Here is a 15,529-nt window from a genome sequence, read left to right on the forward strand (position 1 = left end):
TAAGTTGAGAGGGGGGGGTTTGCTACACTTAATGGGAATAATAAAAACTATGAATAGCATAATTACCATCTTCATTTTAGCCAATTGCTACCAGTTCAGCAATAGTGAAGGTCAGACTCCTGTGCTCAAACTTGCGTTTATACACATTTAGAAGTCTCAATAAATGCCATACTTTCTTACATCTTACCATTCTTAGTTTTCAGTTGGGCATCCTGTCTATCCTGCTACTCATTTCATTACCAAGAAAAATGTATCCTACTGCTTGCTAGGTAACCGAGTGGCCTTCATGTCAGACAACATCTTGCTTTCGCTTTATGATGTAAGCTTGCTAGGCAACAAAGTGTCCCTCATGTCAGACAACATCTTGCTTTAGCTTTATGATGTCAGAGCGGCACTGGACCAATTGTCCTTGTGGAAGCTGACCACACAGGAGGATGAGAGATCAGACATCTGTATTCATGACTACAAGCCAAATAGGACGGGGAATGGTAAAAGACTATGAACCACTCAATGCACTGGAGCCTTTTTGAAAGTGGGATGGAGATGGATACAAAAAAGGAGATTATCATTAACAACAATCCATCTTGAGTATCAGAGTCCAACACACAGAGTGCAGGGGAAGAGGCTACATAAGCTTCCTTCCTTCAGAACGTAGCACTATCGTTCTAAAGTGAGATAGTGCATTTCAGCCTCAAAGGCAGCAATTTCCTCAAATGGAACATTGCTAGCACCAGAATATAAAAGCAGGCTTTAGTAGCATTGGAGGCAGTCAGTCTTTTATTAACTATCATGACCAACACAACGTGATTCATATTACTTCCATCTTGACAAATTGTATTCAGGCACAGACTCCGACTATAAGGTAGTGAGGACATTCTGATGCTGTGAACGTCTTTTTAAAGCTTAAAGGAATGATTGTGAGTTTTGCTTACCATATAAATTGGTAAAATGATGCCGTTTGCCGGAAGACTTCTTTTTTTTTTTTTCTTCAGTCTCGGCAATGCAGAGAAACTCGGTTGGCAAACACTGCCACTGGTGGTCATACAGTATAATCTGCAGATGGAAAAGTCCACTGTTAGCACATTTACATTAAGCAATAGAAAAACAATCTTGATTTTTATAAAGGGTAAACAGATCAATACTGTGGAGACTGTATTATTGTGAAAATCAACAGCTCATTAGAAAATAAAATCTCAATTTGTGTTTTTAACCTCCTATACTTCTCTGCACCCATGTCTCATTTGCTAACAGTCTCTAAACAACTGTAGCACGTACATTAGGACGTAGGTAAATAGATCTGTTTGCCATCCAAGTGGCAGCGTACCCTTCTCACTTCATTTGGTTAGGATATGTTATGCCAGTAGCAAGTAAGCCAGCTGATAAGTTGAGAGGGGGGGGTTTGCTACACTTAATGGGAATAATAAAAACTATGAATAGCATAATTACCATCTTCATTTTAGCCAATTGCTACCAGTTCAGCAATAGTGAAGGTCAGACTCCTGTGCTCAAACTTGCGTTTATACACATTTAGAAGTCTCAATAAATGCCATACTTTCTTACATCTTACCATTCTTAGTTTTCAGTTGGGCATCCTGTCTATCCTGCTACTCATTTCATTACCAAGAAAAATGTATCCTACTGCTTGCTAGGTAACCGAGTGGCCTTCATGTCAGACAACATCTTGCTTTCGCTTTATGATGTAAGCTTGCTAGGCAACAAAGTGTCCCTCATGTCAGACAACATCTTGCTTTAGCTTTATGATGTCAGAGCGGCACTGGACCAATTGTCCTTGTGGAAGCTGACCACACAGGAGGATGAGAGATCAGACATCTGTATTCATGACTACAAGCCAAATAGGACGGGGAATGGTAAAAGACTATGAACCACTCAATGCACTGGAGCCTTTTTGAAAGTGGGATGGAGATGGATACAAAAAAGGAGATTATCATTAACAACAATCCATCTTGAGTATCAGAGTCCAACACACAGAGTGCAGGGGAAGAGGCTACATAAGCTTCCTTCCTTCAGAACGTAGCACTATCGTTCTAAAGTGAGATAGTGCATTTCAGCCTCAAAGGCAGCAATTTCCTCAAATGGAACATTGCTAGCACCAGAATATAAAAGCAGGCTTTAGTAGCGTTGGAGGCAGTCAGTCTTTTATTAACTATCATGACCAACACAACGTGATTCATATTACTTCCATCTTGACAAATTGTATTCAGGCACAGACTCCGACTATAAGGTAGTGAGGACATTCTGATGCTGTGAACGTCTTTTTAAAGCTTAAAGGAATGATTGTGAGTTTTGCTTACCATATAAATTGGTAAAATGATGCCGTTTGCCGGAAGACTTCTTTTTGTTGTTTTTTCTTCAGTCTCGGCAATGCAGAGAAACTCGGTTGGCAAACACTGCCACTGGTGGTCATTCAGTATAATCTGCAGATGGAAAAGTCCACTGTTAGCACATTTACATTAAGCAATAGAAAAAAAATCTTGATTTTTATAAAGGGTAAACAGATCAATACTGTGGAGACTGTATTATTGTGAAAATCAACAGCTCATTAGAACATAAAATCTCAATTTGTGTTTTTAACCTCCTATACTTCTCTGCACCCATGTCTCATTTGCTAACAGTATCTAAACAACTGTAGCACGTACATTAGGACGTAGGTAAATAGATCTGTTTGCCATCCAAGTGGCAGCGTACCCTTCTCACTTCATTTGGTTTAGGATATGTTATGCCAGTAGCAAGTAAGCCAGCTGATAAGTTGAGAGGGGGGGTTTGCTACACTTAATGGGAATAATAAAAACTATGAATAGCATAATTACCATCTTCATTTTAGCCAATTGCTACCAGTTCAGCAATAGTGAAGGTCAGACTCCTGTGCTCAAACTTGCGTTTATACACATTTAGAAGTCTCAATAAATGCCATACTTTCTTTCATCTTAGTTTTCAGTTGGGCATCCTGTCTATCCTGCTACTCATTTCATTACCAAGAAAATGTATCCTACTGCTTGCTAGGTAACCGAGTGGCCTTCATGTCAGACAACATCTTGCTTTAGCTTTATGATGTCAGAGCGGCACTGGACCAATTGTCCTTGTGGAAGCTGACCACACAGGAGGATGAGAGATCAGACATCTGTATTCATGACTACAAGCCAAATAGGACGGGGAATGGTAAAAGACTATGAACCACTCAATGCACTGGAGCCTTTTTGAAAGTGGGATGGAGATGGATACAAAAAAGGAGATTATCATTAACAACAATCCATCTTGAGTATCAGAGTCCAACACACAGAGTGCAGGGGAAGAGGCTACATAAGCTTCCTTCCTTCAGAACGTAGCACTATCGTTCTAAAGTGAGATAGTGCATTTCAGCCTCAAAGGCAGCAATTTCCTCAAATGGAACATTGCTAGCACCAGAATATAAAAGCAGGCTTTAGTAGCGTTGGAGGCAGTCAGTCTTTTATTAACTATCATGACCAACACAACGTGATTCATATTACTTCCATCTTGACAAATTGTATTCAGGCACAGACTCCGACTATAAGGTAGTGAGGACATTCTGATGCTGTGAACGTCTTTTTAAAGCTTAAAGGAATGATTGTGAGTTTTGCTTACCATATAAATTGGTAAAATGATGCCGTTTGCCGGAAGACTTCTTTTTTTTTTTTTTCTTCAGTCTCGGCAATGCAGAGAAACTCGGTTGGCAAACACTGCCACTGGTGGTCATACAGTATAATCTGCAGATGGAAAAGTCCACTGTTAGCACATTTACATTAAGCAATAGAAAAAAAATCTTGATTTTTATAAAGGGTAAACAGATCAATACTGTGGAGACTGTATTATTGTGAAAATCAACAGCTCATTAGAAAATAAAATCTCAATTTGTGTTTTTAACCTCCTATACTTCTCTGCACCCATGTCTCATTTGCTAACAGTCTCTAAACAACTGTAGCACGTACATTAGGACGTAGGTAAATAGATCTGTTTGCCATCCAAGTGGCAGCGTACCCTTCTCACTTCATTTGGTTTAGGATATGTTATGCCAGTAGCAAGTAAGCCAGCTGATAAGTTGAGAGGGGGGGTTTGCTACACTTAATGGGAATAATAAAAACTATGAATAGCATAATTACCATCTTCATTTTAGCCAATTGCTACCAGTTCAGCAATAGTGAAGGTCAGACTCCTGTGCTCAAACTTGCGTTTATACACATTTAGAAGTCTCAATAAATGCCATACTTTCTTACATCTTACCATTCTTAGTTTTCAGTTGGGCATCCTGTCTATCCTGCTACTCATTTCATTACCAAGAAAAATGTATCCTACTGCTTGCTAGGTAACCGAGTGGCCTTCATGTCAGACAACATCTTGCTTTCGCTTTATGATGTAAGCTTGCTAGGCAACAAAGTGTCCCTCATGTCAGACAACATCTTGCTTTAGCTTTATGATGTCAGAGCGGCACTGGACCAATTGTCCTTGTGGAAGCTGACCACACAGGAGGATGAGAGATCAGACATCTGTATTCATGACTACAAGCCAAATAGGACGGGGAATGGTAAAAGACTATGAACCACTCAATGCACTGGAGCCTTTTTGAAAGTGGGATGGAGATGGATACAAAAAAGGAGATTATCATTAACAACAATCCATCTTGAGTATCAGAGTCCAACACACAGAGTGCAGGGGAAGAGGCTACATAAGCTTCCTTCCTTCAGAACGTAGCACTATCGTTCTAAAGTGAGATAGTGCATTTCAGCCTCAAAGGCAGCAATTTCCTCAAATGGAACATTGCTAGCACCAGAATATAAAAGCAGGCTTTAGTAGCGTTGGAGGCAGTCAGTCTTTTATTAACTATCATGACCAACACAACGTGATTCATATTACTTCCATCTTGACAAATTGTATTCAGGCACAGACTCCGACTATAAGGTAGTGAGGACATTCTGATGCTGTGAACGTCTTTTTAAAGCTTAAAGGAATGATTGTGAGTTTTGCTTACCATATAAATTGGTAAAATGATGCCGTTTGCCGGAAGACTTCTTTTTTTTTTTTTTCTTCAGTCTCGGCAATGCAGAGAAACTCGGTTGGCAAACACTGCCACTGGTGGTCATACAGTATAATCTGCAGATGGAAAAGTCCACTGTTAGCACATTTACATTAAGCAATAGAAAAAAAATCTTGATTTTTATAAAGGGTAAACAGATCAATACTGTGGAGACTGTATTATTGTGAAAAGCAACAGCTCATTAGAAAATAAAATCTCAATTTGTGTTTTTAACCTCCTATACTTCTCTGCACCCATGTCTCATTTGCTAACAGTCTCTAAACAACTGTAGCACGTACATTAGGACGTAGGTAAATAGATCTGTTTGCCATCCAAGTGGCAGCGTACCCTTCTCACTTCATTTGGTTTAGGATATGTTATGCCAGTAGCAAGTAAGCCAGCTGATAAGTTGAGAGGGGGGGTTTGCTACACTTAATGGGAATAATAAAAACTATGAATAGCATAATTACCATCTTCATTTTAGCCAATTGCTACCAGTTCAGCAATAGTGAAGGTCAGACTCCTGTGCTCAAACTTGCGTTTATACACATTTAGAAGTCTCAATAAATGCCATACTTTCTTTCATCTTAGTTTTCAGTTGGGCATCCTGTCTATCCTGCTACTCATTTCATTACCAAGAAAATGTATCCTACTGCTTGCTAGGTAACCGAGTGGCCTTCATGTCAGACAACATCTTGCTTTAGCTTTATGATGTCAGAGCGGCACTGGACCTATTGTCCTTGTGGAAGCTGACCACACAGGAGGATGAGAGATCAGACATCTGTATTCATGACTACAAGGCAAATAGGAGGGGGAATGGTAAAAGACTATGAACCACTCAATGCACTGGAGCCTTTTTGAAAGTGGGATGGAGATGGATACAAAAAAGGAGATTATCATTAACAACAATCCATCTTGAGTATCAGAGTCCAACACACAGAGTGCAGGGGAAGAGGCTACATAAGCTTCCTTCCTTCAGAACGTAGCACTATCGTTCTAAAGTGAGATAGTGCATTTCAGCCTCAAAGGCAGCAATTTCCTCAAATGGAACATTGCTAGCACCAGAATATAAAAGCAGGCTTTAGTAGCGTTGGAGGCAGTCTTTTATTAACTATCATGACCAACACAACGTGATTCATATTACTTCCATCTTGACAAATTGTATTCAGGCACAGACTCCGACTATAAGGTAGTGAGGACATTCTGATGCTGTGAACGTCTTTTTAAAGCTTAAAGGAATGATTGTGAGTTTTGCTTACCATATAAATTGGTAAAATTATGCCGTTTGCCGGAAGACTTCTTTTTTTTTTTTTCTTCAGTCTCGGCAATGCAGAGAAACTCGGTTGGCAAACACTGCCACTGGTGGTCATTCAGTATAATCTGCAGATGGAAAAGTCCACTGTTAGCACATTTACATTAAGCAATAGAAAAAAAATCTTGATTTTTATAAAGGGTAAACAGATCAATACTGTGGAGATTGTATTATTGTGAAAATCAACAGCTCATTAGAAAATAAAATCTCAATTTGTGTTTTTAACCTCCTATACTTCTCTGCACCCATGTCTCATTTGCTAACAGTCTCTAAACAACTGTAGCACGTACATTAGGACGTAGGTAAATAGATCTGTTTGCCATCCAAGTGGCAGCGTACCCTTCTCACTTCATTTGGTTTAGGATATGTTATGCCAGTAGCAAGTAAGCCAGCTGATAAGTTGAGAGGGGGGGGTTTGCTACACTTAATGGGAATAATAAAAACTATGAATAGCATAATTACCATCTTCATTTTAGCCAATTGCTACCAGTTCAGCAATAGTGAAGGTCAGACTCCTGTGCTCAAAGTTGCGTTTATACACATTTAGAAGTCTCAATAAATGCCATACTTTCTTTCATCTTAGTTTTCAGTTGGGCATCCTGTCTATCCTGCTACTCATTTCATTACCAAGAAAAATGTATCCTACTGCTTGCTAGGTAACCGAGTGGCCTTCATGTCAGACAACATCTTGCTTTCGCTTTATGATGTAAGCTTGCTAGGCAACAAAGTGTCCCTCATGTCAGACAACATCTTGCTTTAGCTTTATGATGTCAGAGCGGCACTGGACCAATTGTCCTTGTGGAAGCTGACCACACAGGAGGATGAGAGATCAGACATCTGTATTCATGACTACAAGCCAAATAGGACGGGGAATGGTAAAAGACTATCAACCACTCAATGCACTGGAGCCTTTTTGAAAGTGGGATGGAGATGGATACAAAAAAGGAGATTATCATTAACAACAATCCATCTTGAGTATCAGAGTCCAACACACAGAGTGCAGGGGAAGAGGCTACATAAGCTTCCTTCCTTCAGAACGTAGCACTATCGTTCTAAAGTGAGATAGTGCATTTCAGCCTCAAAGGCAGCAATTTCCTCAAATGGAACATTGCTAGCACCAGAATATAAAAGCAGGCTTTAGTAGCATTGGAGGCAGTCAGTCTTTTATTAACTATCATGACCAACACAACGTGATTCATATTACTTCCATCTTGACAAATTGTATTCAGGCACAGACTCCGACTATAAGGTAGTGAGGACATTCTGATGCTGTGAACGTCTTTTTAAAGCTTAAAGGAATGATTGTGAGTTTTGCTTACCATATAAATTGGTAAAATGATGCCGTTTGCCGGAAGACTTCTTTTTTTTTTTTTTCTTCAGTCTCGGCAATGCAGAGAAACTCGGGTGGCAAACACTGCCACTGGTGGTCATTCAGTATAATCTGCAGATGGAAAAGTCCACTGTTAGCACATTTACATTAGGCAATAGAAAAAAAATCTTTATTTTTATAAAGGGTAAACAGATCAATACTGTGGAGACTGTATTATTGTGAAAATCAACAGCTCATTAGAAAATAAAATCTCAATTTGTGTTTTTAACCTCCTATACTTCTCTGCACCCATGTCTCATTTGCTAACAGTCTCTAAACAACTGTAGCACGTACATTAGGACGTAGGTAAATAGATCTGTTTGCCATCCAAGTGGCAGCGTACCCTTCTCACTTCATTTGGTTTAGGATATGTTATGCCAGTAGCAAGTAAGCCAGCTGATAAGTTGAGAGGGGGGGTTTGCTACACTTAATGGGAATAATAAAAACTATGAATAGCATAATTACCATCTTCATTTTAGCCAATTGCTACCAGTTCAGCAATAGTGAAGGTCAGACTCCTGTGCTCAAACTTGCGTTTATACACATTTAGAAGTCTCAATAAATGCCATACTTTCTTTCATCTTAGTTTTCAGTTGGGCATCCTGTCTATCCTGCTACTCATTTCATTACCAAGAAAATGTATCCTACTGCTTGCTAGGTAACCGAGTGGCCTTCATGTCAGACAACATCTTGCTTTAGCTTTATGATGTCAGAGCGGCACTGGACCTATTGTCCTTGTGGAAGCTGACCACACAGGAGGATGAGAGATCAGACATCTGTATTCATGACTACAAGGCAAATAGGAGGGGGAATGGTAAAAGACTATGAACCACTCAATGCACTGGAGCCTTTTTGAAAGTGGGATGGAGATGGATACAAAAAAGGAGATTATCATTAACAACAATCCATCTTGAGTATCAGAGTCCAACACACAGAGTGCAGGGGAAGAGGCTACATAAGCTTCCTTCCTTCAGAACGTAGCACTATCGTTCTAAAGTGAGATAGTGCATTTCAGCCTCAAAGGCAGCAATTTCCTCAAATGGAACATTGCTAGCACCAGAATATAAAAGCAGGCTTTAGTAGCGTTGGAGGCAGTCAGTCTTTTATTAACTATCATGACCAACACAACGTGATTCATATTACTTCCATCTTGACAAATTGTATTCAGGCACAGACTCCGACTATAAGGTAGTGAGGACATTCTGATGCTGTGAACGTCTTTTTAAAGCTTAAAGGAATGATTGTGAGTTTTGCTTACCATATAAATTGGTAAAATGATGCCGTTTGCCGGAAGACTTCTTTTTTTTTTTTTTCTTCAGTCTCGGCAATGCAGAGAAACTCGGGTGGCAAACACTGCCACTGGTGGTCATTCAGTATAATCTGCAGATGGAAAAGTCCACTGTTAGCACATTTACATTAAGCAATAGAAAAAAAATCTTGATTTTTATAAAGGGTAAACAGATCAATACTGTGGAGACTGTATTATTGTGAAAATCAACAGCTCATTAGAAAATAAAATCTCAATTTGTGTTTTTAACCTCCTATACTTCTCTGCACCCATGTCTCATTTGCTAACAGTCTCTAAACAACTGTAGCACGTACATTAGGACGTAGGTAAATAGATCTGTTTGCCATCCAAGTGGCAGCGTACCCTTCTCACTTCATTTGGTTTAGGATATGTTATGCCAGTAGCAAGTAAGCCAGCTGATAAGTTGAGAGGGGGGGGTTTGCTACACTTAATGGGAATAATAAAAACTATGAATAGCATAATTACCATCTTCATTTTAGCCAATTGCTACCAGTTCAGCAATAGTGAAGGTCAGACTCCTGTGCTCAAACTTGCGTTTATACACATTTAGAAGTCTCAATAAATGCCATACTTTCTTACATCTTACCATTCTTAGTTTTCAGTTGGGCATCCTGTCTATCCTGCTACTCATTTCATTACCAAGAAAAATGTATCCTACTGCTTGCTAGGTAACCGAGTGGCCTTCATGTCAGACAACATCTTGCTTTCGCTTTATGATGTAAGCTTGCTAGGCAACAAAGTGTCCCTCATGTCAGACAACATCTTGCTTTAGCTTTATGATGTCAGAGCGGCACTGGACCAATTGTCCTTGTGGAAGCTGACCACACAGGAGGATGAGAGATCAGACATCTGTATTCATGACTACAAGCCAAATAGGACGGGGAATGGTAAAAGACTATGAACCACTCAATGCACTGGAGCCTTTTTGAAAGTGGGATGGAGATGGATACAAAAAAGGAGATTATCATTAACAACAATCCATCTTGAGTATCAGAGTCCAACACACAGAGTGCAGGGGAAGAGGCTACATAAGCTTCCTTCCTTCAGAACGTAGCACTATCGTTCTAAAGTGAGATAGTGCATTTCAGCCTCAAAGGCAGCAATTTCCTCAAATGGAACATTGCTAGCACCAGAATATAAAAGCAGGCTTTAGTAGCATTGGAGGCAGTCAGTCTTTTATTAACTATCATGACCAACACAACGTGATTCATATTACTTCCATCTTGACAAATTGTATTCAGGCACAGACTCCGACTATAAGGTAGTGAGGACATTCTGATGCTGTGAACGTCTTTTTAAAGCTTAAAGGAATGATTGTGAGTTTTGCTTACCATATAAATTGGTAAAATGATGCCGTTTGCCGGAAGACTTCTTTTTTTTTTTTTTCTTCAGTCTCGGCAATGCAGAGAAACTCGGGTGGCAAACACTGCCACTGGTGGTCATTCAGTATAATCTGCAGATGGAAAAGTCCACTGTTAGCACATTTACATTAGGCAATAGAAAAAAAATCTTTATTTTTATAAAGGGTAAACAGATCAATACTGTGGAGACTGTATTATTGTGAAAATCAACAGCTCATTAGAAAATAAAATCTCAATTTGTGTTTTTAACCTCCTATACTTCTCTGCACCCATGTCTCATTTGCTAACAGTCTCTAAACAACTGTAGCACGTACATTAGGACGTAGGTAAATAGATCTGTTTGCCATCCAAGTGGCAGCGTACCCTTCTCACTTCATTTGGTTTAGGATATGTTATGCCAGTAGCAAGTAAGCCAGCTGATAAGTTGAGAGGGGGGGTTTGCTACACTTAATGGGAATAATAAAAACTATGAATAGCATAATTACCATCTTCATTTTAGCCAATTGCTACCAGTTCAGCAATAGTGAAGGTCAGACTCCTGTGCTCAAACTTGCGTTTATACACATTTAGAAGTCTCAATAAATGCCATACTTTCTTTCATCTTAGTTTTCAGTTGGGCATCCTGTCTATCCTGCTACTCATTTCATTACCAAGAAAATGTATCCTACTGCTTGCTAGGTAACCGAGTGGCCTTCATGTCAGACAACATCTTGCTTTAGCTTTATGATGTCAGAGCGGCACTGGACCTATTGTCCTTGTGGAAGCTGACCACACAGGAGGATGAGAGATCAGACATCTGTATTCATGACTACAAGGCAAATAGGAGGGGGAATGGTAAAAGACTATGAACCACTCAATGCACTGGAGCCTTTTTGAAAGTGGGATGGAGATGGATACAAAAAAGGAGATTATCATTAACAACAATCCATCTTGAGTATCAGAGTCCAACACACAGAGTGCAGGGGAAGAGGCTACATAAGCTTCCTTCCTTCAGAACGTAGCACTATCGTTCTAAAGTGAGATAGTGCATTTCAGCCTCAAAGGCAGCAATTTCCTCAAATGGAACATTGCTAGCACCAGAATATAAAAGCAGGCTTTAGTAGCGTTGGAGGCAGTCAGTCTTTTATTAACTATCATGACCAACACAACGTGATTCATATTACTTCCATCTTGACAAATTGTATTCAGGCACAGACTCCGACTATAAGGTAGTGAGGACATTCTGATGCTGTGAACGTCTTTTTAAAGCTTAAAGGAATGATTGTGAGTTTTGCTTACCATATAAATTGGTAAAATGATGCCGTTTGCCGGAAGACTTCTTTTTTTTTTTTTTCTTCAGTCTCGGCAATGCAGAGAAACTCGGGTGGCAAACACTGCCACTGGTGGTCATTCAGTATAATCTGCAGATGGAAAAGTCCACTGTTAGCACATTTACATTAAGCAATAGAAAAAAAATCTTGATTTTTATAAAGGGTAAACAGATCAATACTGTGGAGACTGTATTATTGTGAAAATCAACAGCTCATTAGAAAATAAAATCTCAATTTGTGTTTTTAACCTCCTATACTTCTCTGCACCCATGTCTCATTTGCTAACAGTCTCTAAACAACTGTAGCACGTACATTAGGACGTAGGTAAATAGATCTGTTTGCCATCCAAGTGGCAGCGTACCCTTCTCACTTCATTTGGTTTAGGATATGTTATGCCAGTAGCAAGTAAGCCAGCTGATAAGTTGAGAGGGGGGGTTTGCTACACTTAATGGGAATAATAAAAACTATGAATAGCATAATTACCATCTTCATTTTAGCCAATTGCTACCAGTTCAGCAATAGTGAAGGTCAGACTCCTGTGCTCAAACTTGCGTTTATACACATTTAGAAGTCTCAATAAATGCCATACTTTCTTACATCTTACCATTCTTAGTTTTCAGTTGGGCATCCTGTCTATCCTGCTACTCATTTCATTACCAAGAAAAATGTATCCTACTGCTTGCTAGGTAACCGAGTGGCCTTCATGTCAGACAACATCTTGCTTTCGCTTTATGATGTAAGCTTGCTAGGCAACAAAGTGTCCCTCATGTCAGACAACATCTTGCTTTAGCTTTATGATGTCAGAGCGGCACTGGACCAATTGTCCTTGTGGAAGCTGACCACACAGGAGGATGAGAGATCAGACATCTGTATTCATGACTACAAGCCAAATAGGACGGGGAATGGTAAAAGACTATGAACCACTCAATGCACTGGAGCCTTTTTGAAAGTGGGATGGAGATGGATACAAAAAAGGAGATTATCATTAACAACAATCCATCTTGAGTATCAGAGTCCAACACACAGAGTGCAGGGGAAGAGGCTACATAAGCTTCCTTCCTTCAGAACGTAGCACTATCGTTCTAAAGTGAGATAGTGCATTTCAGCCTCAAAGGCAGCAATTTCCTCAAATGGAACATTGCTAGCACCAGAATATAAAAGCAGGCTTTAGTAGCATTGGAGGCAGTCAGTCTTTTATTAACTATCATGACCAACACAACGTGATTCATATTACTTCCATCTTGACAAATTGTATTCAGGCACAGACTCCGACTATAAGGTAGTGAGGACATTCTGATGCTGTGAACGTCTTTTTAAAGCTTAAAGGAATGATTGTGAGTTTTGCTTACCATATAAATTGGTAAAATGATGCCGTTTGCCGGAAGACTTCTTTTTTTTTTTTTTCTTCAGTCTCGGCAATGCAGAGAAACTCGGTTGGCAAACACTGCCACTGGTGGTCATACAGTATAATCTGCAGATGGAAAAGTCCACTGTTAGCACATTTACATTAAGCAATAGAAAAAAAATCTTGATTTTTATAAAGGGTAAACAGATCAATACTGTGGAGACTGTATTATTGTGAAAAGCAACAGCTCATTAGAAAATAAAATCTAAATTTGTGTTTTTAACCTCCTATACTTCTCTGCACCCATGTCTCATTTGCTAACAGTCTCTAAACAACTGTAGCACGTACATTAGGACGTAGGTAAATAGATCTGTTTGCCATCCAAGTGGCAGCGTACCCTTCTCACTTCATTTGGTTTAGGATATGTTATGCCAGTAGCAAGTAAGCCAGCTGATAAGTTGAGAGGGGGGGTTTGCTACACTTAATGGGAATAATAAAAACTATGAATAGCATAATTACCATCTTCATTTTAGCCAATTGCTACCAGTTCAGCAATAGTGAAGGTCAGACTCCTGTGCTCAAACTTGCGTTTATACACATTTAGAAGTCTCAATAAATGCCATACTTTCTTTCATCTTAGTTTTCAGTTGGGCATCCTGTCTATCCTGCTACTCATTTCATTACCAAGAAAATGTATCCTACTGCTTGCTAGGTAACCGAGTGGCCTTCATGTCAGACAACATCTTGCTTTAGCTTTATGATGTCAGAGCGGCACTGGACCTATTGTCCTTGTGGAAGCTGACCACACAGGAGGATGAGAGATCAGACATCTGTATTCATGACTACAAGGCAAATAGGAGGGGGAATGGTAAAAGACTATGAACCACTCAATGCACTGGAGCCTTTTTGAAAGTGGGATGGAGATGGATACAAAAAAGGAGATTATCATTAACAACAATCCATCTTGAGTATCAGAGTCCAACACACAGAGTGCAGGGGAAGAGGCTACATAAGCTTCCTTCCTTCAGAACGTAGCACTATCGTTCTAAAGTGAGATAGTGCATTTCAGCCTCAAAGGCAGCAATTTCCTCAAATGGAACATTGCTAGCACCAGAATATAAAAGCAGGCTTTAGTAGCGTTGGAGGCAGTCTTTTATTAACTATCATGACCAACACAACGTGATTCATATTACTTCCATCTTGACAAATTGTATTCAGGCACAGACTCCGACTATAAGGTAGTGAGGACATTCTGATGCTGTGAACGTCTTTTTAAAGCTTAAAGGAATGATTGTGAGTTTTGCTTACCATATAAATTGGTAAAATTTTGCCGTTTGCCGGAAGACTTCTTTTTTTTTTTTTCTCCAGTCTCGGCAATGCAGAGAAACTCGGTTGGCAAACACTGCCACTGGTGGTCATTCAGTATAATCTGCAGATGGAAAAGTCCACTGTTAGCACATTTACATTAAGCAATAGAAAAAAAATCTTGATTTTTATAAAGGGTAAACAGATCAATACTGTGGAGATTGTATTATTGTGAAAATCAACAGCTCATTAGAAAATAAAATCTCAATTTGTGTTTTTAACCTCCTATACTTCTCTGCACCCATGTCTCATTTGCTAACAGTCTCTAAACAACTGTAGCACGTACATTAGGACGTAGGTAAATAGATCTGTTTGCCATCCAAGTGGCAGCGTACCCTTCTCACTTCATTTGGTTTAGGATATGTTATGCCAGTAGCAAGTAAGCCAGCTGATAAGTTGAGAGGGGGGGGTTTGCTACACTTAATGGGAATAATAAAAACTATGAATAGCATAATTACCATCTTCATTTTAGCCAATTGCTACCAGTTCAGCAATAGTGAAGGTCAGACTCCTGTGCTCAAAGTTGCGTTTATACACATTTAGAAGTCTCAATAAATGCCATACTTTCTTTCATCTTAGTTTTCAGTTGGGCATCCTGTCTATCCTGCTACTCATTTCATTACCAAGAAAAATGTATCCTACTGCTTGCTAGGTAACCGAGTGGCCTTCATGTCAGACAACATCTTGCTTTCGCTTTATGATGTAAGCTTGCTAGGCAACAAAGTGTCCCTCATGTCAGACAACATCTTGCTTTAGCTTTATGATGTCAGAGCGGCACTGGACCAATTGTCCTTGTGGAAGCTGACCACACAGGAGGATGAGAGATCAGACATCTGTATTCATGACTACAAGCCAAATAGGACGGGGAATGGTAAAAGACTATCAACCACTCAATGCACTGGAGCCTTTTTGAAAGTGGGATGGAGATGGATACAAAAAAGGAGATTATCATTAACAACAATCCATCTTGAGTATCAGAGTCCAACACACAGAGTGCAGGGGAAGAGGCTACATAAGCTTCCTTCCTTCAGAACGTAGCACTATCGTTCTAAAGTGAGATAGTGCATTTCAGCCTCAAAGGCAGCAATTTCCTCAAATGGAACATTGCTAG

General features: G+C 39.6%; 1 protein-coding gene across 1 annotated transcript in view; it reads right to left on the bottom strand.

Moving 5' to 3' along the window:
* The window catches only part of LOC146776018 (uncharacterized), a 72,953-nt gene extending 59,774 nt beyond the window's left edge, over positions 1-13,179 (bottom strand). Inside the window, exons 1-10 of the mRNA XM_085637751.1 lie at positions 13,058-13,179; positions 11,677-11,798; positions 10,369-10,490; positions 8,987-9,108; positions 7,679-7,800; positions 6,307-6,427; positions 5,003-5,124; positions 3,622-3,743; positions 2,313-2,435; positions 933-1,053 (exon numbers count right to left, since the gene is read on the bottom strand). The gene's annotated coding sequence lies outside the window, so the exon portion shown is untranslated. The remainder of the gene's footprint in view (positions 1-932; positions 1,054-2,312; positions 2,436-3,621; positions 3,744-5,002; positions 5,125-6,306; positions 6,428-7,678; positions 7,801-8,986; positions 9,109-10,368; positions 10,491-11,676; positions 11,799-13,057) is intronic.
* Between the last annotated feature and the right edge of the window lie 2,350 nt (positions 13,180-15,529).

The sequence above is a fragment of the Triturus cristatus genome, chromosome 12 (genome assembly GCF_964204655.1).
Source record: "Triturus cristatus chromosome 12, aTriCri1.1, whole genome shotgun sequence".
In the NCBI taxonomy this organism is placed as follows: Eukaryota; Metazoa; Chordata; class Amphibia; order Caudata; family Salamandridae; genus Triturus; species Triturus cristatus.